This window comes from Rutidosis leptorrhynchoides, chromosome 11 (genome assembly GCF_046630445.1).
Source record: "Rutidosis leptorrhynchoides isolate AG116_Rl617_1_P2 chromosome 11, CSIRO_AGI_Rlap_v1, whole genome shotgun sequence".
Taxonomy (NCBI): Eukaryota; Viridiplantae; Streptophyta; class Magnoliopsida; order Asterales; family Asteraceae; genus Rutidosis; species Rutidosis leptorrhynchoides.
Genome location: NC_092343.1, coordinates 336,815,662 through 336,839,566, shown reverse-complemented (window position 1 = coordinate 336,839,566; position 23,905 = coordinate 336,815,662). Strand labels below are relative to the sequence as shown.

General features: G+C 34.7%; 1 long non-coding RNA gene across 5 annotated transcripts; it reads right to left on the bottom strand.

Annotated features, from left to right (window-relative positions):
* Positions 1-383: 383 nt before the first annotated feature.
* LOC139876622 (uncharacterized) lies at positions 384-18,006 on the bottom strand. 5 transcript variants are annotated; one of them, XR_011768206.1, is made up of 5 exons: positions 17,800-18,006; positions 16,674-17,561; positions 16,179-16,237; positions 15,557-16,013; positions 384-870 (listed from the first exon to the last, which is right to left on the bottom strand). It is a non-coding gene; the product is annotated as an uncharacterized lncRNA (long non-coding RNA). The 5 variants fall into 5 exon arrangements; XR_011768209.1 differs by lacking the exon at positions 17,800-18,006 and having other exon boundaries at positions 15,557-15,611; positions 15,811-16,013; positions 16,674-17,673; XR_011768207.1 differs by lacking the exon at positions 17,800-18,006 and having other exon boundaries at positions 16,674-16,789; positions 17,499-17,673.
* Positions 18,007-23,905: the final 5,899 nt, after the last annotated feature.

Genomic DNA, 23,905 nt, shown 5'->3' with positions numbered 1-23,905 from the left:
ATGTAACATATTTGTATTGTAAACCATTATGTAATGGTCGTGTGTAAACAGGATATTTTAGATTATCATTATTTGATAATCTACGTAAAGTTTTTTAAACCTTTATTTATGAAATAAAGGTTATGGTTTGTTTTAAAAATGAATGCAGTCTTTGAAAAACGTCTCATATAGAGGTCAAAACCTCGCAACGAAATCAATTAATATGGAACGTTTTTAATCAATAAGAACGGGACATTTCACAGAGACCCGTGAATTCACGGGATTTTAAAGGAAAAATTATAGCAGATCATATTTATTCTACTGCCAACAGCTCAAGTCATTGAAACAATTATCTAACAAATAAGTAAATCATTAATTCTTCTGAACAAATGCACTAACATTATCATTATTAGGTTCCTATCAATGGTTTTCACTACCATAGTATACACTATATATATGGTTCTCTTAAATAAAAAAAAAAAAAGAACAAAAGTAATTTTGGACAAATTGAGTCAATATCACTACAAATTAAATGGGTAAAAGTTAAAGACACCCATGTCTACTACTATAATGGAATGTTTATTCAACATTCCAATTTTTAGCATCCTCGATAAGAAGCGTGCGATCTTCCAACTCAGGTTCATTTCTCCGAGTATTATACAAACATCACCACCAGAAAGATGGCAATTCGTTCAGAACAGCTTTTCAAAATGTTTACAGGTTCTGTTTTGGCAACTCCTTGATCCGATTAGCCCTACGTTGTACCTTGTCCTTTGATGCATTATCATCAATTATTGTTGAGTGATAGTTGATACTTATCTGCTTGGGGTTCCCAAGCTCTTCAATCGAGGTTTCAATCAGCGAAACATATAAGCAACAATAGTAACGTACCTGTCACAATGACAATATTTTGTAAAAGGGCTTAATACTCAAATGAATCATAATTTGCAAATATTTCTTAAAGCTTTTTTACATAGCAAACATATCGTGTCAGTCCTCCTAATGATGCTATACCATCATATATAAGCAAAGATGAAATATTAGAAGCAACCATAAAGCATAAATCAAATGACCATAGACCAAACCATTTGAGGTCAATTGCCTCAAACCCGACTTTCTACTCGAAATCTTCACTTTTTATAAAAAATTAGAAAAAAATAAATGACGACAACCAACTTAAAAAGGTTCCTAATAAACAGAAACCCTAAAAATTAATTTTGATGTATGCAACTGAAAATTGATTACTACATGCCTTTAAAAAAATTGATTACTACAAATCACAATAATGCTAAAAACATAAATAATAAGGGTCAATGACCTTTCTTCTCCGGGTCAAAAAGCAAGCTTGACTGCAATCCCCAAACTAAACCCTCAACATTGTAAAAAATAAGCAAAAGTAGATAAGTGTACATAAAGACTTTTTCCAATTATACATAACTGTCACCTTATTCTTTTTGTTAACAATAAAACTTTCGATGTTGACTGGATCAGCACTCCTCAATCTCATCCCAGAACATATTGTAATGACCCGCACTTTTTCGATCATTCTATATTTATAAGATTAATATTTACATAAATTAAACCTTACCAACATGACAAGCAATCCAAATTGTTGAGACTTATGTCTTCGAAAAGAGTTTTACACAACGTTTGACCGTTCAATTTGACCGATGATATCACGAACTATATAACATACGATAATTATACGTTTATGTATATATATGTATTTATATATATTTAACATGATCTAAGGATGTTTAACATCTCATTGGGTACTAATAACAATGAGTTATAAGTATATTTTGAAACTACTAACTTAAGTTTTCAAAACGATAACTATACGTAACGTTCTTCGACATAAATACTTATAACCTATAATACTTATACATGCATCGTATAGATGTGTATTTTATCACTTTTAAAGGGCTTACATACATAAAACAATATAAGTATATTTACAAAAGATAGCTATATTTGAATCCTCGTTCCGTTTTCTCAAAGATTTCTACACGTATATCTAGGGTATATGTACCCGTATCATACGCAGCTTCTAGATGTATTTACTATTGGTATATACCAATAAAAATCTGCTCCTTAGCAGCCTTAAATGATTAAGAAACATGTGGAACCAACCATTTGTCAAGTAGCATGAATTATTTAGCAAGAAAACAAAGTTAGGTATTTTTTTTTCCTTTATAACCTAAAAACGTTTTTATGCATGCACACCATTTCTTCACCCCATTTTCTCATACTTACACTCCCATTTCTCTCTCAAAATACTCTTAACTTCATACTTGATCATCTCCAAGCATTTTCCCCATCATTTAGCTTCAAAAACATCACTTAATCACCATAAGAAAACCCTTACAAAAACACTTCAAGAATCCTTCCAAGAACACAAACTTACTTCCAATCTTTCATCCAATTCCATCACCCTTTTAGTTCTAGGTTCTTACTCCTCTTTTACAGCAACCTTGTCCAAGGAACTTGAGGTAGTAACTATGTTCATAACCTTATTCGATTCATATATATATAGCTATCTTATTTTGTGGTATAAAATTTTAACAACAAGAACATAGTTTGAAAGTTTTCAAACTTGTTTGCAAACTAAATAGATCCTTCTAACTTAACTTTTAAAATACTTCAAGACCTGTAATATAACTTAATTACATGCTAATTTAACAAGGTATAACTTGGTTTTTCAAAGAACACCTTAAAAACTGTTTTTACGACGTCGGAGTGCAACCGGGGACTGTTTTGGGTTGGATAATTAAAAACCATCTTAAACTTTGAATTGGAAGTTTATCTTCTGGAAAAATGATTTTTAATATGAATATGATAACACATAAAAATTTCATGATTTAATTCAAAGTATAAGTATTTTTAGAAAAATAATCATTTAAGGTTGTTTACATAAAGGAAAATGTTTAACTTCATAAGTTTCACTAAAGTTTCACCTATGCCGTGTGATTTTGAATACAAACCAAGGTATTTTCAGTTCATAGTCTTAAAGAGGAACTCGATCCAAGGAGATGGCAAGTTGAATCAACGAAAACGGATTTGTAACGAAGAAACTATGACCGAAACAAAATTGGTTATCCAAGACTTGTTTAACTTCGGGATTAATTGGGAAAAATTAAATAAAATCACATCTTTCTAAGATAACATGATATTTTATATATATGTACTTATAATTCAATTTTATATGGTTCAGGATCACCCATAAACAATACGAGAAGATTAATCATAAGATCCCATGTTTGTACGCAACACGTCATTTGACAACACCGGTACTTTATGTACGCAACACGTCATTTGACAACACCGGTACCGTGGGTCAAGATTAATCTCGACCAATACATATACGATGGGGTTTTATTTATTTCATTGGGGGTTTTATTTATTTCATTGCGGGTATATTAAACATCTACAAATGAACCATTAAAATTGAATTACTAACAACGAAATGTTAACTACGGACTAAGGAATTATTCAAAGTATTAAAAGTATAACAAGTATATATATGAGACGTTTGTTTAAAAAGAAAAGGTATTGATATATTATATATGGATAGGTTCGTGATATCAACCGGAAGACCAAGTCAAAAATATATATATCTTCAAGACGAACGTGAGTATATAGTCCCACTTTTAAACTCTAAATATTTCGGGATGAGAATACATGTATTTTATGTTTTACGTTATGGACACAAGTAACTGAAAAATATATTCTACGTTGAGTTGTACCACTGGCATACTTCCCTGTAGCTTGGTAACTAATATTTACAGCGGTATTGTAAACGCGAATCCTGTTGATAGATCTATCGGGCCTGACAACCCCAACCGGACTGGACGACCAGTATTCAACGGTTGCATAGTACTTCGTTTTGTGACTACACTTGGTACGGTGTAGTAAGATTTCATATTAAAGGGAATATGCGACGTGATTAAATGTTAAGTATGGTTACCAAGTGCTCAACCACTTAGAATATTTTTATTAAACTGTTTATATACGAAATCTTGTGGTCTATATATATATATATTGCTGCCGGCACTAAACCTATATCTCACCAACTTTATGTTGACCTTTTAAAACATGTCTATTCTCAGGAGATTACTAAAGCTTCCGCTGCATAATGTTGAATTTGAGCAGGATCTTGCGTACGCATATTTGTGTCAAAAATAAAACTGCATACCCGAGGATCTGTGTTGTAAAATATGCTAGAAACCGTGTTGTTATCATTATATGTAAAGTTTGTAAGTCGAAGATTATCGCTAAACGATAATCATTTTTATGTTGTCCAAAGCTTGTAACAAAAATAAGAATCATGGTTTGTAATGTATAATATATGCAGTTTTTCTTTTAAAAATGTCGCATATAGAGGTCAATACCTCGCAATGAAATCATACGTTATTTAACACGTTCTTATGGTTAAGGACGGGTTATGACATGTGGTATCAGAGCGGTGGTCTTAGCGAACCAGGTTTGCATTAGTGTGTTTAACCGATAAGTCGTTAGGATACATTAGTAAGTCTGGACTTTGACCGGGTCTGATTTAAAAACCATTGCTTATCATTGTTGGTTAAAATTTATATGTAAATATTATGTAGTACTAATGGGTTAGTTGTTGTATGATAGATGTCGGGCTCAAAACTTGTTATCACATTCAGCGACTCCGAACCAGAATCTTCAGGTGGTGTTCCAGTCATTAACCTATCCGATGACGAAAATGATATCTTTGGGGAAGACTCACAAATTCCGGATGAACCAACTATAGAGAACCCGGAAAGTGAACCCGAGGAGGAAAGTGAACCCGAGGAGGAAAGTGAACCCGAGGAAGAAATACAGGAAATTACAAAAGACGAGTTCGAACTAGGAAAGAAACGAAAGGCTAATGAATTAGAAAATTCAAATCCTGAGTTTAATAAGGATGATGTGGCACCAACTCCACTAGACACTACCACCCCTATTCCCGCTATTCCTATTCGTTCTATCCCGGCATCCAGTTCTTCAGTCCCACAGCCAAAATATAGGCAGACAGCCAGGATAAGCGTTAAGCGATTCTTTGAACCTAAACGTCCTAGAAAATAGACCAAACGATGCGCTGCCGTATTAAACCATGGGATCATATAATGTTTTGTATAATATTATTAGTGTGGTTTGCTTAATGTTCGATGTAAGATAAGCATATGTAAAATAGTGAAGTGTGAAATGCAATAATTTTCCATGGTTAAGTATTATTTAGATGGTAGTAATTGATTCTGTACTAAGCTATTAAGTATGGACATTAACGGGTAGGTACTACCCTAGATATAATTATAAAACGCTAATAAGAAGAAAAGGCTTTTATAATAATACCTGGTTCATATTATTAATAAGCTATAATGTACTGTAAATATACACTACATCTATAATATTCCATGTGAATAATTATTTTCTTTTCATTCTTATAGAAGAATATGGCGCGATTGAACCGAATGACGGAACAAGAAATCCAGGAACTCATCAATCAACGAGTGAACGACAGAATGTTATGGGTCGAGGCTGCAAGAGGTGCTGCAGTTAACCCAAATCCTCATGTGGGGTGCACTTACAAAACTTTTCAAGCTTGCAAGCCCTCATCATTCAGTGGAACAGAAGGACCGATCGGTTTAACCCGATGGATAGAAAAGATGGAGACTGTGTTTAAAATCAGTGGTTGTGTTGAAAAGGACATGACCAAGTATGCATCATGCACTTTACAAGATAGTGCACTCACGTGGTGGAAAAATTATGTGAAGGCTGTAGGAGGAGATGTAGCTTATGATACTCCATGGGAAGAATTCAAAACAATGTTAATCAACGAATATTGTCCAAGGAACGAGGTTAGGAAGTTGAAAGATGAATTACGAAGTCTGAAGGTTGTTGGTACTGAAATCACCAACTACAATCAGCGATTCATGGAATTAGTTTTGCTATGTCCTGAATTGGTTCCAACCGAAGAACGGAAGATTGAAATGTACAAAGATGGTTTGCCCAAAAAGGTCAAGGCAAACGTTACAACATCGAAACCTAAGACAATTCATGAAGCTATAACCATGGCAAACAAGCTAATGGATCAGGTCATCATGGATAAGAAAGTATCCAATACTGATGTGAAGGTATCAGGTAACAAAAGAAAGTGGAATGGAAATTATGATCGAGGTAACCAACAACAATCTTTTAAGAAACAAGAAATCACGCAAGGTGCGGGTAGTGGTTTAAGCTTTGGTTATAAAGGACAAAATCCTTTATGCAACCGATGCCACAAACATCACTCTGGTTACTGTAATGTGGTATGCAACAAATGTAATCGAAAGGGTCATCTTGCTGAAGATTGTAGGGCTCTCGTTATAAATACAAATGGTACCAAGACTCCTGCCACCAATGCAAATAGAACTGCTTTGGCTACCATTACTTGTTATGGGTGTGGAAAACAAGGTCACTATAAGAGCCAGTGCCCGAATCCAGAGAAAAATATCGGACCTGCACGAGGGAGAGCATTTGTTATTAATGCTAGAGAGGCGTGTGAAGACCCGGAGCTTGTTACGGGTACGTTTACCATTAATAACTTATCCGCATCTATTATATTTGATACTGGTGCTGATAGAAGTTACGTGTGTAGAGACTTTCACGCTAAATTGAATTGTTCATCATTACCTCTAGATGCTAAGTACATGATTGAGTTAGCTAATGGTAAACTAATTAAAGCCGATAAAATTTGCCGTGATTGTAAAATAAATTTAGCCGGAGAAACATTTAAGATTGATTTGATACCCGTAGAATTAGGAAGTTTTGATGTAATAGTCGGCATGGACTGGATGTCCAAAATAGGAGCCGGAGTTGTGTGCGCCAAGAAGGCAATTCGCATTCCTCGTAAGAATAAAACGCCAGTAATGATTTATGGAGAGAAGGGTAACTCAAAGCTAAAACTCATTAGTTATTTGAAAGCTCAAAAGTGCTTGAAGAAAGGGTGCTATGCTATCTTAGCACATGTTAATAAAGTCGAAAAGAAAGAAGAAGAGAAGTGCATCAATGAGGTGCCTGTGGCAAGAGATTTTCCTGAAGTATTTCCAGAAGAGTTGCCAGGATTACCTCCATTTAGATCTGTAGAATTTCAAATAGATCTTGTACCAGGAGCTGCACCGGTTGCCCATGCTCCATATAGACTTGCACCGTCCGAGTTAAAAGAACTTCAGAGTCAGTTAAAAGAATTACTGGATCGTGGATTCATACGACCAAGTACTTCACCGTGGGGAGCTCCAATTTTATTCGTCAAGAAGAAAGACGGATCTTTCCGAATGTGTATAGATTATCGTGAATTAAATAAGTTAACTATCAAGAATCGGTATCCACTACCGAGAATTGACGACTTATTTGATCAACTCCAAGGATCATGTGTGTACTCGAAAATTGACCTAAGATCGGGCTATCATCAATTACGTGTCAAAGAAGAAGATATACCGAAAACTGCTTTTCGGACACGCTACGGTCATTACGAATTTTTGGTTATGCCGTTTGGATTGACGAATGCGCCAGCTGTATTCATGGACCTCATGAATCGAGTTTGTAGTCCATATTTAGATAAGTTTGTTATCGTTTTCATTGATGATATTCTTATCTATTCCAAGAGTGAGCAAGAGCATGAGCAGCATGTAAGGTTGATATTAGAGTTGTTAAGAAAAGAACAGCTATATGCTAAATTTTCTAAATGTGCTTTCTGGTTGAAAGAAGTGCAATTTCTTGGCCACGTTGTTAGTAGCAAAGGAATTCAGGTTGATCCAGCAAAAATTGAAGCCATTGAAAAATGGGAGACTCCTAAGACACCAACGCAGATACGCCAATTTTTGGGTTTAGCCGGTTATTATAGAAGGTTTATTCAAGATTTTTCCCGAATAGCTAAGCCGTTGACAGCATTAACGCAAAAAGGGAAGAAATACGAATGGACCTCGGAGCAGGAGAACGCATTTCAATTACTGAAGAAGAAGTTAACTACGGCGCCTATTTTATCGTTACCTGAAGGGAACGATGATTTTGAAATATATTGTGACGCTTCGCGACAAGGTTTTGGTTGTGTTCTTATGCAACGAAAGAAAGTTATTGCATACGCATCTCGACAATTGAAGATTCACGAGCGGAATTATACGACGCATGATCTAGAACTGGGAGCAGTCGTGTTTGCGTTAAAGATATGGAGACACTACTTATATGGGGTTAGATGCACTGTGTTTGCTGATCATAAAAGTCTTCAACATATTTTCGATCAGAAACAGCTGAACATGAGGCAACGTAGGTGGGTCGAGCTGATAAACGACTACGATTGTGAGATTCGCTATCATCCCGGGAAAGCGAATGTAGTGGCTGACGCATTAAGCAGAAAGGAACGAGAACCAATTCGAGTACGAGCGATGAACATAAAAATTCGCATGAATATCAACTCACAAATCAAAGAAGTTCAACGAGAAGCACTTACTAAAGAAAATATAGGAAATGAAATAATGAAGAAGTATGAGAAGCAACTCGTTATGCGGGAAGATGGAATTCGATATTTTGCAAATCGTATTTGGGTACCCAAGTTGGGTGGATTAAGGAAGTTGATATTGAACGAGGCACATAAGACAAGATATTCGATACATCCTGGAGTTGGAAAGATGTACCAAGATCTTAAGACGCATTATTGGTGGCCTAATTTGAAGACAGACGTTGCAACATATGTTGGGGAATGTTTAACTTGTTCCAAAGTCAAAGCAGAACACCAGAAGCCGTCAGGGTTACTTCAACAACCAGAAATTCCAGAATGGAAATGGGACGGTATTACCATGGATTTCATCATGAAGTTACCAAAGACTGCCTGGGGATACGACACCATTTGGGTAATTGTTGATCGTCTTACCAAATCTGCACATTTCTTGCCTATAAAGGAAACAGATAGAATGGAGAAATTATTACGATTATATATAAAGGAAATAGTTTCAAGGCATGGAATACCTATTTCCATTATATCTGATCGTGATAGTAGATTTACCTCAAAGTTCTCGCAATCACTACAGGAGGCACTAGGAACTCGTTTGGATATGAGTACCGCATATCATCCGCAAACGGACTGGCAGAGTGAAAGAACAATTCAGACTCTTGAAGACATGCTCAGGGCATGTGTGATCGATTTTGGAAACGGATGAGATAAGTATCTACCATTAGCAGAATTCTCGTATAATAATAGTTATCATGCGAGCATTAAAGCTGCACCATTCGAAGCATTGTACGGAAGGAAGTGTAGATCTCCTATCTGTTGGAATGAAGTAGGAGATCGACAATTAACTGGTCCCGAGATCATACATGAAACTACTGAAAAGATAGACCAACTGTGACGATCGCCCCAAATCCATATGGACGAACACGTCATTCATTGATTTCATTGCGAGGTATTTGACCTCTATATGATACGTTTTGTAAACATTGCATTCTTTTGAAAAGGCATACCATAAATGAATATTTAATTCCAAGGTTTTCGACATCTGATGATTTCTACATATAGACAATCACCGTAAATAATAGTTTACAATAATAATACTTCCGTTGACAATGCAGTCAAAATAGATACATGATGATGGTTTTGTGAATGCAACGTTTTCTTGAATAAAGCATGCAAGACTCCATGCACATAGCTTGTATATCATGTAAGCAAACAGCGGAAGACTTCTAGGGAACCTGAGAATAAACATGCTTCAAGTGTCAACACAAAGGTTGGTGAGTTCATAGTTTTAATATTACACATAATCCGTATATCAATGTGGATTACAAAAGTTCAGTTGTTTTATTCAAAACGTTTATCATTATGTTTTAAATAAAAGGTGGATCACAAGATTTTAGTTGTTTCATCCGAAACGTTTATCAATCGGTTCTACAAAGTTGAGCACCCTGGTAACTAAACTTTAACGTTTATATAATTTGTACCCTTTGTATAATCATCTTAATAATACACGCAAACCAACGTGTACGTTTCTCAAATAGCATACGTCCGTTAAAAGGCTAGCGCTCTAGCTCGGACGGGGATGTCAAGCCCTATGGATCCATATACTACTACTCGCGCCCACCAGTTCTTATAACCGGCAGTTACTAGTTACCAAAGCTAAGGGATTTTCGGTTCAAACTCAGTGTAGAATTTAGTATGTACTTGTATCCATTGTGTTTAAAATAAAGTGCATGTATTCTCACCCCAAAAATATAGATTACAAAAGCAATTAAAAAGGGAGCAATAAACTCACGCATATAAATCTAGTATTTTTAGTATTTATAAACAGTCGCATGTATTCTCAGCCCAAAAATATATTGAGTAAAAGGGATCATATGAAACTCACACAAAATCAGTTTTAGTATTTGTATCCATTTAGTAAAACAGTTTATAAAACTGCGCATGTATTCTCAGCCCAAAAATATATATTGCAAAAGCAATTAAAATGGGAGCAAATGAAACTCACTGTTTAATATTGATATACAATATTGCAGGAAAGCACGTAGACGCATCGGAGATGATAAACACGAGGTTTGATTCACAAAAAAATACCCCCGAACATTACCCATAACCTCCTTGGCAATAACCCATAATTTCCTTAGCTCTAGCTTGCTCGAAAACTCATTTTGAAAATTACTTGGACAGCACCCCGTCGTAATATTTGATGTACATTATTATTTTTGTATCGCAAAAATAATAACACTAAATAAAAAAAATAATAAGATTAATAATAATCTTATTAATAATAATAATAATAATAATAATAATAATAATAATAATAATATAAATAATAAATAAAATAAATACGGAGTAATATGTATGTGTGTGTTTTTTTTTCTTTACTCGGCAGAAAATGTTGCAATTTATAGAACCTGGCCTGAAATCTGGAGTCATGCGACTCGCATGGAAATGGCCTTCTGGCCATGCGACTCGCATGAGGACCAGGGACAGCTCACATTGTTTTGGCTCCTAGCTTGTCGACATAATATAAAATAAATATATAATATATATAATTTAAATAATTACTTGTAACTTTTGTTCCGATAAGTCGTACGTTGTTACTTGACTTATGTCCCGGTTCCGGTTTTTCGAACGCCCTTTCGTACGCTGAGAAAACTTGTACTTTACGTTTCGTGAATCGTACCTTTGTCAAAATATAGTCTTAAATCATCCATAAAATATACCACTGTAGCAAAGTTACTGTAGCAAAGTCAATTTTTACTGTAGCAATTCACTGTAGCAAAGTCAATTTCACTGTAGCAAATAGTGATTTTCGAAAACACTGTAGCATTTTGAGTAATGTGGCAATTTGAAAACACTGTAACAAATTAGTGTTTAACTGGTTCATCTTAAACGCTTTAGTTAACTTATCTAAATATCAATTGAATCAATAAACGAATGTTACTATCGTTTATTATATATATGTATATATCTTTTTAATATACATAAATCAGTTTTTAAATACACATTGGAAGTTATTTATAAATAAATTTTAATAATAAATACTTCAACTTATCATATACATTCAAATAGATATTTAAACCAATAAGTTTAATGTACGGTATCAAACAATTAATACATTGTTACCTTTTCATGTTATAGTATATATGTATCTATTTACATATGATTGTTCGCGAATCGTCGAAAACAACCGAAGGGTATTTAAATATATAAAAGTAATTCAAAAATTTTGAGATTCAGTTTTACAGACTTTGCTTATCGTGTAGGAAATGTTAATCATACAAAGATTAAGTTTAAATTTAGTCGAAATTTTCGGGTCATCACAACAAATCAAAGAGAGATTGAAAACAGCCCGTAGTCGCCAAAAGAGCTACGCCGATGTCCGAAGGAAACCGTTAGAGTTTCAGATCGGTGACATGGTTATGCTAAAGGTGTCACCTTGGAAAGGTGTAATACGTTTCGGTAAAAGAGGTAAACTGAACCCAAGATATGTAGGCCCGTTCAAGATCATCGAACGCATTGGACCGGTAGCTTATCGACTCGAGTTACCGCAACAACTCGCCGGAGTACATAATACCTTTCACGTCTCGAACCTTAAGAAGTGTCTTGCAAAGGAAGACCTCACCATTCCTCTTGAAGAAATCCATGTCGACGAGAAACTACAATTCATCGAAGAACCAATCGAAATCATGGATCGTGAAGTTAAACGGCTCAAGCAGAGCAACATACCGATCGTTAAGGTTCGTTGGAATGCTCGAAGGGGTCCCGAGTTTACTTGGGAACGAGAGGATCAAATGAAACAAAAGTATCCACACTTGTTTCCCGATGACGCAAAATAGGTACAATTTTAAAATTTCGGGACGAAATTTATTTAACGGGTAGGTACTGTAATGACCCGCACTTTTTCGATCATTCTATATTTATAAGATTAATATTTACATAAATTAAACCTTACCAACATGACAAGCAATCCAAATTGTTGAGACTTATGTCTTCGAAAAGAGTTTTACACAACGTTTGACCGTTCAATTTGACCGATGATATCACGAACTATATAACATACGATAATTATACGTTTATGTATATATATGTATTTATATATATTTAACATGATCTAAGGATGTTTAACATCTCATTGGGTACTAATAACAATGAGTTATAAGTATATTTTGAAACTACTAACTTAAGTTTTCAAAACGATAACTATACGTAACGTTCTTCGACATAAATACTTATAACCTATAATACTTATACATGCATCGTATAGATATGTATTTTATCACTTTTAAAGGGCTTACATACATAAAACAATATAAGTATATTTACAAAAGATAGCTATATTTGAATCCTCGTTCCGTTTTCTCAAAGATTTCTACACGTATATCTAGGGTATATGTACCTGTATCATACGCAGCTTCTAGATGTATTTACTATTGGTATATACCAATAAAAATCTGCTCCTTAGCAGCCTTAAATGATTAAGAAACATGTGGAACCAACCATTTGTCAAGTAGCATGAATTATTTAGCAAGAAAACAAAGTTAGGTATTTTTTTCCTTTATAACCTAAAAACGTTTTTATGCATGCACACCATTTCTTCACCCCATTTTCTCATACTTACACTCCCATTTCTCTCTCAAAATACTCTTAACTTCATACTTGATCATCTCCAAGCATTTTCCCCATCATTTAGCTTCAAAAACATCACTTAATCACCATAAGAAAACCCTTACAAAAACACTTCAAGAATCCTTCCAAGAACACAAACTTACTTCCAATCTTTCATCCAATTCCATCACCCTTTTAGTTCTAGGTTCTTACTCCTCTTTTACAGCAACCTTGTCCAAGGAACTTGAGGTAGTAACTATGTTCATAACCTTATTCGATTCATATATATATAGCTATCTTATTTTGTGGTATAAAATTTTAACAACAAGAACATAGTTTGAAAGTTTTCAAACTTGTTTGCAAACTAAATAGATCCTTCTAACTTAACTTTTAAAATACTTCAAGATCTGTAATATAACTTAATTACATGCTAATTTAACAAGGTATAACTTGGTTTTTCAAAGAACACCTTAAAAACTGTTTTTACGACGTCGGAGTGCAACCGGGGACTGTTTTGGGTTGGATAATTAAAAACCATCTTAAACTTTGAATTGGAAGTTTATCTTCTGGAAAAATGATTTTTAATATGAATATGATAACACATAAAAATTTCATGATTTAATTCAAAGTATAAGTATTTTTAGAAAAATAATCATTTAAGGTTGTTTACATAAAGGAAAATGTTTAACTTCATAAGTTTCACTAAAGTTTCACCTATGCCGTGTGATTTTGAATACAAACCAAGGTATTTTCAGTTCATAGTCTTAAAGAGGAACTCGATCCAAGGAGATGGCAAGTTGAATCAACGAAAACGGATTTGTAACGAAGAAACTATGACCGAAACAAAATTGGTTATCCAAGACTTGTTTAACTTCGGGATTAATTGGGAAAAATTAAATAAAATCACATCTTTCTAAGATAACATGATATTTTATATATATGTACTTATAATTCAATTTTATATGGTTCAGGATCACCCATAAACAATACGAGAAGATTAATCATAAGATCCCATGTTTGTACGCAACACGTCATTTGACAACACCGGTACTTTATGTACGCAACACGTCATTTGACAACACCGGTACCGTGGGTCAAGATTAATCTCGACCAATACATATACGATGGGGTTTTATTTATTTCGTTGGGGGTTTTATTTATTTCATTGCGGGTATATTAAACATCTACAAATGAACCATTAAAATTGAATTACTAACAACGAAATGTTAACTACGGACTAAGGAATTATTCAAAGTATTAAAAGTATAACAAGTATATATATGAGACGTTTGTTTAAAAAGAAAAGGTATTGATATATTATATATGGATAGGTTCGTGATATCAACCGGAAGACCAAGTCAAAAATATATATATCTTCAAGACGAACGTGAGTATATAGTCCCACTTTTAAACTCTAAATATTTCGGGATGAGAATACATGTATTTTATGTTTTACATTATGGACACAAGTAACTGAAAAATATATTCTACGTTGAGTTGTACCACTGGCATACTTCCCTGTAGCTTGGTAACTAATATTTACAGCGGTATTGTAAACGCGAATCCTGTTGATAGATCTATCGGGCCTGACAACCCCAACCGGACTGGACGACCAGTATTCAACGGTTGCACAGTACTTCGTTTTGTGACTACACTTGGTACGGTGTAGTAAGATTTCATATTAAAGGGAATATGCGACGTGATTAAATGTTAAGTATGGTTACCAAGTGCTCAACCACTTAGAATATTTTTATTAAACTGTTTATATACGAAATCTTGTGGTCTATATATATATATTGCTGCCGGCACTAAACCTATATCTCACCAACTTTATGTTGACCTTTTAAAACATGTCTATTCTCAGGAGATTACTAAAGCTTCCGCTGCATAATGTTGAATTTGAGCAGGATCTTGCGTACGCATATTTGTGTCAAAAATAAAACTGCATACCCGAGGATCTGTGTTGTAAAATATGCTAGAAACCGTGTTGTTATCATTATATGTAAAGTTTGTAAGTCGAAGATTATCGCTAAACGATAATCATTTTTATGTTGTCCAAAGCTTGTAACAAAAATGAGAATCATGGTTTGTAATGTATAATATATGCAGTTTTTCTTTTAAAAATGTCGCATATAGAGGTCAATACCTCGCAATGAAATCATACGTTATTTAACACGTTCTTATGGTTAAGGACGGGTTATGACACATATTAACACGTTATTTGAGCTCAAAAAAAAATTAAAAAAATAAAATAAATAATCACGTTATTTAGAAGTTTAGCTGTGTAAGGTCGTTGAGATAAAACATAATCAAATTTGACACATTTATAAGTAGACATGTTAAATCAGCTTCTTATAGTCAGGTGTTTACAGTATCATCTATAAAAGTTTAGTAGCTTAATTGCAAATTTCAGTATCATCTATAAACACCTGTAAAAATTTAAATTAAATCAAAGTTTACGGTAACATAATTGCAAACCTTTACAGTGACTTTCAATAAGAACCACATCACATCAAGTATGAACTCCACTCACCTATAAGAAATCAAAGTTTACAGTAACATATATGTTTGATATTTGACTACTGAAATTAGCATCTCATTATATCATCGTAATATTTGAAACTTTTGTAACCATTTCTGATACAATACCTTGAATACATGCGTGTATAACCTCCATCATAAAATCAAACAACTAAATAAGTAGAATTTAAGACAAAGGTGATAGTACAGACCTTTTTTTTACACGCCTTCAATCTCTAAGAGTAATGAGGCTCAAGTATGTATATAAAATCGAAAAAGAAAACATGAATTGTAAAGATCATTGATAAGAGTACACAAAAAGATGGAACAAAGAGTTGAATTTGTTTTACCCATTATCATTTACAGACCGACACACCATATTTCACATTCACAGCATTTAATCATCCAACTCCTCCTACACGACATCAATAATTAGAATTAATTAGGCTTTACATGATCTTTTTGTGTTCGGTCACTAATTTCATCAGACGCTACATATACATTCTACATTCTACATCATATAAAAAACAACATAAAATAAAAGAGAGTACTTATAGTAAAATCATTGTTTAATGTTTACCTTGGATTTTTGTAGAAAAGATTACATCTGAATTGTTCTCTTTTGTTCCAGCCATCACACTATTTACATTCAAGCAAAAGTCTCCAAATAATCAAAATCAAAAACCAATAAATATCACTATCGATTTATTTTTAAGGAACACTTTATCGAACACCATGTAATATTCTAACCAATAAATAGCCAAAACGGTTCTATCAAATACCATGTAATATTCTAAGGAACATTTTATCGAACACCTTTCGTGCAATTCCATAACCACCATCTAACAACCACACTTGAAAAACATGTATGATCTTTATAAAACGGATTTAATGACCCATTCTTGAAAAACATCAGTTTAACATAGTTACAATCAAACTAAGTCTATTTAAATTAAAAACAATATTACTGAATCATATGACCAAAAATAGAACTTTATAACTTAATTTGAGCAACACACATGTATAATTTTTGGTTCTTTGATTTAGTGATAATGGGATATTGAAAAGCTCATACCAATTTTAAACTCACGCCATTCGTATTCGTATTCATCGTCCAGATTGCACATGTGGTACTTTGATTTAGTGTATATACCACCTTGCATAGTCTCTCCAGTTGAGCATATTCTGCAACTGAACTTGAGATTACTACTGAACAATCATCTATTTCCATGATTAAACATAATAAAAAGTAGAAACATGAATGAAGTGTTTAAAATCAATACAAACCATATTTAAAGGAAATAAAGATGTGCTTATCAAGTAAGGAAAAAAACAGGAAGTATCACCATCTACAAATGAATCACTTTGAATAAGCATATACAGTTGAAAAAACATTATCAACGATTTTATCCAATGAGATGTGCTTTTTCCAAACCAACATAATTCTGATATTCCAACAAAAGAAAGTTGGACATTGTACGCAAGACTATAACTGATCATAAATATACATACTATAATTTTGAAATGAAATAGCTAAGTAAGTACCGGCCACATAACCACTATTTCAACGAATCAATTGAACATAGTCTCCAAAATTACCATATAAAATTTACCTCAAACTCATGAAACACTTTCGTGAAAAAACCTTGACTCAACACCAGCAACTACTTTATAGTTCAATCTCCATATAAACTTTTTTATCTTGGAATAACTTAAAGTCAAGTATTAATTGTTCATTTCACAAATTCCTAAACTTCTTGACCGGTAAAACCTAAAAAGCACAAAATGAGTTCAAACATGACAGCCTTGCAGCTCATTATCAATTGAGAGTCAATCAAGATTTTGCACACATATAAAAAAAATAAACTAAAGACAAACACCGAGTATGCATAAATCGTACCTTTGCAAAACCAATACACTAAGATTTTATGAATGAGATCTCGTTTTTCAAATCTGCAAAAAACTACATATCAACCAAAACTGTAAAGTGAGTCGATCGTACCAGCAAACTCATTGACATATAGAAAAATAGCAGAATACTCTTTAAATCCAAACATGACCAAATACAAAGCCGAAAAAATATCTGGCATTTTATCGAACAATTGTTGTTCAACAAATATATATATAAAGCTAATCTCATTCAACGTCTGAATAACCACTAAAAAGTTTGTAAAGTAAAAAATAAAGAATATTAAACAAACCTTTTGTTGGAAGCTTCGACGAGCCCAACACACCCACTATAGAGGACCTAGGTTATACTCACTCACTACACCAACACTTTGACGTTGGTTAGCCTTTAATTTTATAAATCCTTAGTGCACAATAATACTTAGGCGACAGTGTCGACCATATATCGTTCAGGCGGTATAACCGACCATATATCACTTAGGCGGCAAAACCGACCATATAATAGATACAACACAAGTGCACTAAGAACTTAAACACAAAATGAGGCTTAACTGGGAAACTTATCAAATAACACTTTTATTAATACAAAGAAACAATTACAATATTATTGACTCAACTCACACTCTTACTTCTTCACAACTTCTACTTCTAACTCTTCTTCACTTCTTACTTCTTCTCTACTTCACACTTCACTTACTCACACATTACAAATGAAATTTTCACCTCTATTTATACTACTCCATGGAAGTTTCTAGAAACTAGATATTTTCATGGATATATATAAATATCTAGATATTTTTATACATATAAATATCTAGATATTTCTTACACACATAAATATCTAGATTTTTCTTTACATTTTAATATCTAGATATTTTTCATATACATATTAATATCTAGATATCTTACCCATATACATATACTAATTCCATATTATTCTAAATTTGCATTGTATTTTAACACTCCCCCTCAATGCAAATTTTCTTCCGACGATGTCTTGCAGACCATTCCAAGTGCTTCTCTGAATTTTGTAAACTTCGGTTTACTTAGGCTCTTGGTGAATATATCCGCAACCTGTTCATCTGTCTTTGTTGGCATCATCTTGATCTCTCCTTCAAGGACCTTCTCGCGAACATAGTGATAGTGCACTTCTATATGTTTTGTTCTCACATGAAAGACTGGATTTTCTGCTAGACGAATAGCTGATAGGTTATCGCAGAAAAGCTTTACTTGATAATCTGTTGATTGATGAAGATCTTCCATTAGTTGCTTCAACCACATAATTTCTTGTGTTGCTGATGCTGCCGATCGATATTCTGCTTCAGTGCTTGACAAGGATACTGTTGGTTGTCTCTTGCTGCACCATGATATTACTCCCGATCCAAGACTAAACATGTATCCAGTTGTTGACCGTCGTGTATCATAGTCTCCAGCGTAATCGGCGTCACAATATCCAGTCACGTGACATTCTTTTGTTTTCTTGTATAAAATACCAAAGTTAATAGTGCCTTTAACATACCTTAAGATGCGTCGTACAACATCAAGGTGAGGCTTCTTCGGATTGCTCATGTATCGACTAACCACTCCAACTGCATAAGATATATCTGGCCGGCTTAGTGTGAGATAAATAAGACTTCCGACCATCTTTCGATACATGGTAACATCTTGAAGACTTTTTCCTTCATCTGCTCGTAGTTTTGTATTCGGATCCATCGGAGTTGAGATAGGTTTGCAATTAAGCATTCCGTACTTTTGTAAAAGATCTCGCGCATATTTCTGTTGTCCCAGAAATAATCCTTCTCTTTTCTGCTCTATTTCGAGTCCAAGAAAATGTTTGAGTTCTCCAAGCTCCTTCATATGAAATCTGATAGACAGATTCTCTCTTGTTCTTTGGATATCCTCATAGTGATCTCCCGTGATGATTAAGTCATCCACATATACTAGCACTATGGCTAGTTTTCCTTGATCTTGTTTCACAAATAAACTAGAATCTGAAGGAGCAACTGTGAAACCACTTTGTACTAAGAACTCGCCAATCTTCCCGTACCAAGCTCTTGGAGCCTGCTTCAAGCCGTATAGTGCTTTCTTTAATTTGCAGACATGCTCAGGATGGATCTTGTTCTCAAAGCCTCTTGGTTGCTCCATATAAATGTCTTTGTCAAGTTCTCCATGTAAGAAAGCGTTCTTGACATCCATCTGCCACAGCTTCCAAGATTTACTAGCGGCTAAAGCTAGTAGAGCTCGAATTGTTATGATCTTCGCCACTGGACTAAACGTTTCTTCATAATCCAGCCCATATTGTTGAGAAAAACCTCTAGCAACAAGTCGAGCTTTATACCTTTCAATGGAGCCATCTGATCGAGTCTTCACCTTGTAAACCCACTTACAAGATATTGGTTCCACATCTTTTGGCTTTGGAACTAAATTCCATGTCTGATTTTCTGTTAGTGCATTAATTTTTTCTTCCATTGCTTTCCGCCATTCTTGACTTTGTGCTGCTTCTTCATAAGTGGAAGGCTCAATAGGTATTGATTCATCCACATGAGCAGCATTGGCATACCTCGGATTAGGTTGCCTCGGCCTTGTTGATCTCTGTAATTCTTGCACATGCTCCTCGGCATCCATTTGGCTTGGACGAACCTCTTCGGATGTAGATTGATGTACCCCAGTTTTCCATGGACTCGTTTCCTTAGAGTACGATCCATCTCCTTCTTTAATTGGATCCGATATGTGCTCTTTATGTTCTTCTTTCTCTTTTGGAACTTCTTCTAATCCATGAGATTCTGGATGCTCTATCTTTTGAGGTGACCACCATGAAGAAGCTTCATCAAATACCACATTTCTTGAAGTATGACACTTTCTAGTATTTGGATCACAACATCTCCATCCTTTTCTTGATTCATCATAACCGACAAAAATGCACCGAATTGACTTCTTATCAAATTTGCTTCGTAGATGATCTGGTATGAAGACGTAACATACACATCCAAAAACCTTGAGATGGTTGACGGTTGGCTTGATCTTCCATAAATTTTCGTAAGGTGAAATATACCCCAACTTTGTTTGTGGGAGTCTGTTAATCACGTACGACGCCGTCCTCATACATTCGGCCCAAAATCTACCTGGTACATTCTTACCATGAAGCATACTTCGACAAGTTTCGGCAAGGTGGCGATTCTTGCGTTCCGCCACTCCATTCTGCTGTGGAGTATTGGGGTAAGTTAATTGCCTTCTGATCTTGTGCTTCTCAAGATAGATATTGAAATCGGTTGATAAATATTCTCCTCCATTATCTATGCGTAAGCATCGAATCTTAGTATTGAGCTCACTTTCTACCTTGTTCTTGAACTCTTTAAACTTCTGAAAAGTCTCCGACTTTTCCTTCATGAAGTAAACCCATACATACCTTGAGAAGTCATCAATGAATGTCACCATATACTTCATACCTCCAAGTGATGTTTGTTTCACTGGGCCGAAGACATCTGAGTGTATGAGCTCTAGTGGTGTCTTGGACTGATGCGCTGACTCCTTGAATGGCAATTGGTGAGCTTTGCCAAATTGACATCCAGCACATATTGTATCTGTTCGGATATTAATTTGAGGAAGCCCATTTACTTTTTGTTTTACCATCATCTCCTTTAACTTGTTGTAGCCCACATGCCCAAGACGTTCATGCCAAAGATCAGCCGTCTCATTTTTTTGAGTCTTATCCACATATGCTGTTTCAGCAGATAGTACATAGACCGACTCTATTCTTCTTCCTTGCATAATTGGATTGCCAACCACCTTCACTCTCTTGAATACGGACACATCTTCTGGTCCAAAGAGCACATAATTCCCTTCTGCTGTCAATTGTGGTACTGACAGTAAATTCTTCTTTAGGCCAGGGACAAGATACACCTTCTCGAGTTGAAGCTTATGAGATCCACCTTCAATTGGAATTATTGTCTTTCCAATGTGAGAAATAGACAACCTTGAATTGTCGGCTGTCAAAACGACTCTCTTTCCTTTGTAATCATCCATTTCTTGCAGCTTCGTCTCATCATTAGTCATATGATTTGAGCACCCAGAATCAATGATCCAATCATCTTTGTAGTTTATTTTTGACTTTAAAGTTGTTGTAAGAGCTTGATCATCTATGTCAGCTTCAACAGAGAGTCCAGCTTCTGCATCCCAAGTTTTCTCATTAATGGATGCTTCGAATGTGACCTCTTTCTTCTCATCTCTTGCGGCGGCCACATTTCCTTCGAAAGTTCGCCTTTTGGGGAATCTACAATCTCGAGCAAAATGACCCTTCTTGCCACAATTGAAGCATTCACCATTCTTTATCTTATCATTTTCTCCATATTGTTGGCGATGATATTTTCTTCCTTTTTGAGCTCCCCCTGAAGCGTTGTTTTTTGATTTTAGGTGACCCTTCCACCCATATGTCTTACTTTCTTTCATCGCCTCTTGTCTTCGAGATGTTGCTTTCTTCTTATTGGTGAAGAGTGCATCTTCTCCGTCTTTTATGGTTACTTCATTCATCTGCTTGGCTAATGCCTCTTGATTAGCCAATAAATTCTCCAGCTCTATTAATGATGGTTGAGTAGGCCATCCTCTTACAGCGGCTATAAATCCATTATACTCGGATCTTAAGCCATGGTTGATAATTCTCTTCATCCTTGCATCACTCACTTTCTCTTCAGGAGCAAGTTGAGATATCTCACGACAAATAGATTTCACCTTAGTAAAATACTGAGAAGTAGACAGACTTCCTTGTGAGATACCCGTGAGCTCATTTTCCAAGAGCTGGAGGCGTGCTTCATTCTTCTTTGAAAATAATTTTTCAAAAGTTTCCTAAGCTGCCTTTGGTGTTTTCTCATCACGGATGTGCTCCAATAGATCCTCCTCGATTGTAGTCTTCAATATAAATAAAGCCTTCCCGGCCTTGATGTTCCATTTTCTCAAAGCTTCAGCATTTTCTTTCGGTGGAGGCGTTGTGTCACTGCCAACAACTATTTCCCATAAATCATGTCCTTGTAGGTAGGATTCTATGCAAGTCCGCCAATAACCATAGTTGTAGTTATTGAGACTCTTGATTCCACTGCTCGTACTTGCAAGATCTGCCATCATGACGTCCAACGTCTAATAAGCTTGGTCCCAGACCGATGAGCTTTCATAGTTCCTAACTGTGCTCCGACAGAATCTCCCTTAGGGCCTTGGTGAAAACAAGTCGATGTAAACGTCCAACGTTTACCGATGAGTTCCTCCACTAGCAATGGTCCCGAACGACCCGCTCTGATACCAATTGTTGGAAGCTTCGACGAGCCCAACACACCCACTGTAGAGGACCTAGGTTATACTCAATCACTACACCAACACTTTGACGTTGGTTAGCCTTTAATTTTATAAATCCTTAGTGCACAATAATACTTAGGCGACAGTGTCGACCATATATCGTTCAGGCGGTATAACCGACCATATATCACTTAGGCGGCAAAGCCGACCATATAATAGATACAATACAAGTGCACTAAGAACTTAAACACAAACTGAGGCTTAACCGGGAAACTTATCAAAGAACACTTTTATTAATACAAAGAAACAATTACAATATTATGGACTCAACTCACACTCTTACTTCTTCACAACTTCTACTTCTAACTCTTCTTCACTTCTTACTTCTTCTCTACTTCACACTTCACTTACTCACACATTACAAATGAAATCCTCACCCCTATTTATACTACTCCATGGAAGTTTCTAGAAACTAGATATTTCCATGGATATATATAAATATCTAGATATTTTTATACATATAAATATCTAGATATTTCTTACACACATAAATATCTAGATTTTTCTTTACATTTTAATATCTAGATATTTTTCATATACATATTAATATCTAGATATTTTACCCATATACATATACTAATTCCATATTATTCTAAATTTGCATTGTATTTTAACACCTTTTAGTAGCGTTAGTGGGTTCATAAGCATCCATCTAAGTCCCAAATCAATTTCCTTCAAGATATGATCATATAATATGAAAATCGGTATTCAATAATCAATAATAAAGATGACGATGAAGAAGAAAGATGATGTAACGACCCTGGAATTTCCAACGTCTATTTATTAATAATAATTATTATTAATACGTATGATTAAATGAATGTATGTCATCACATTTACATGTTACCATGATTGCCCGTACTTGACTTTTAAGTGCCCGAAACGTCTTTGTGACACACGAAACTTCACGAACAATATTTTCAAGTATTATTTACATTCATGATTAGTTTTATTAATTATTTTAATTAACTAAGGTTTTTAGTTAATTACATGGGCTTTAATTGGATTTATTTGTTAATTAAGTGAACTTGGGCTTTATTAGTGTTATGGACTTATGAC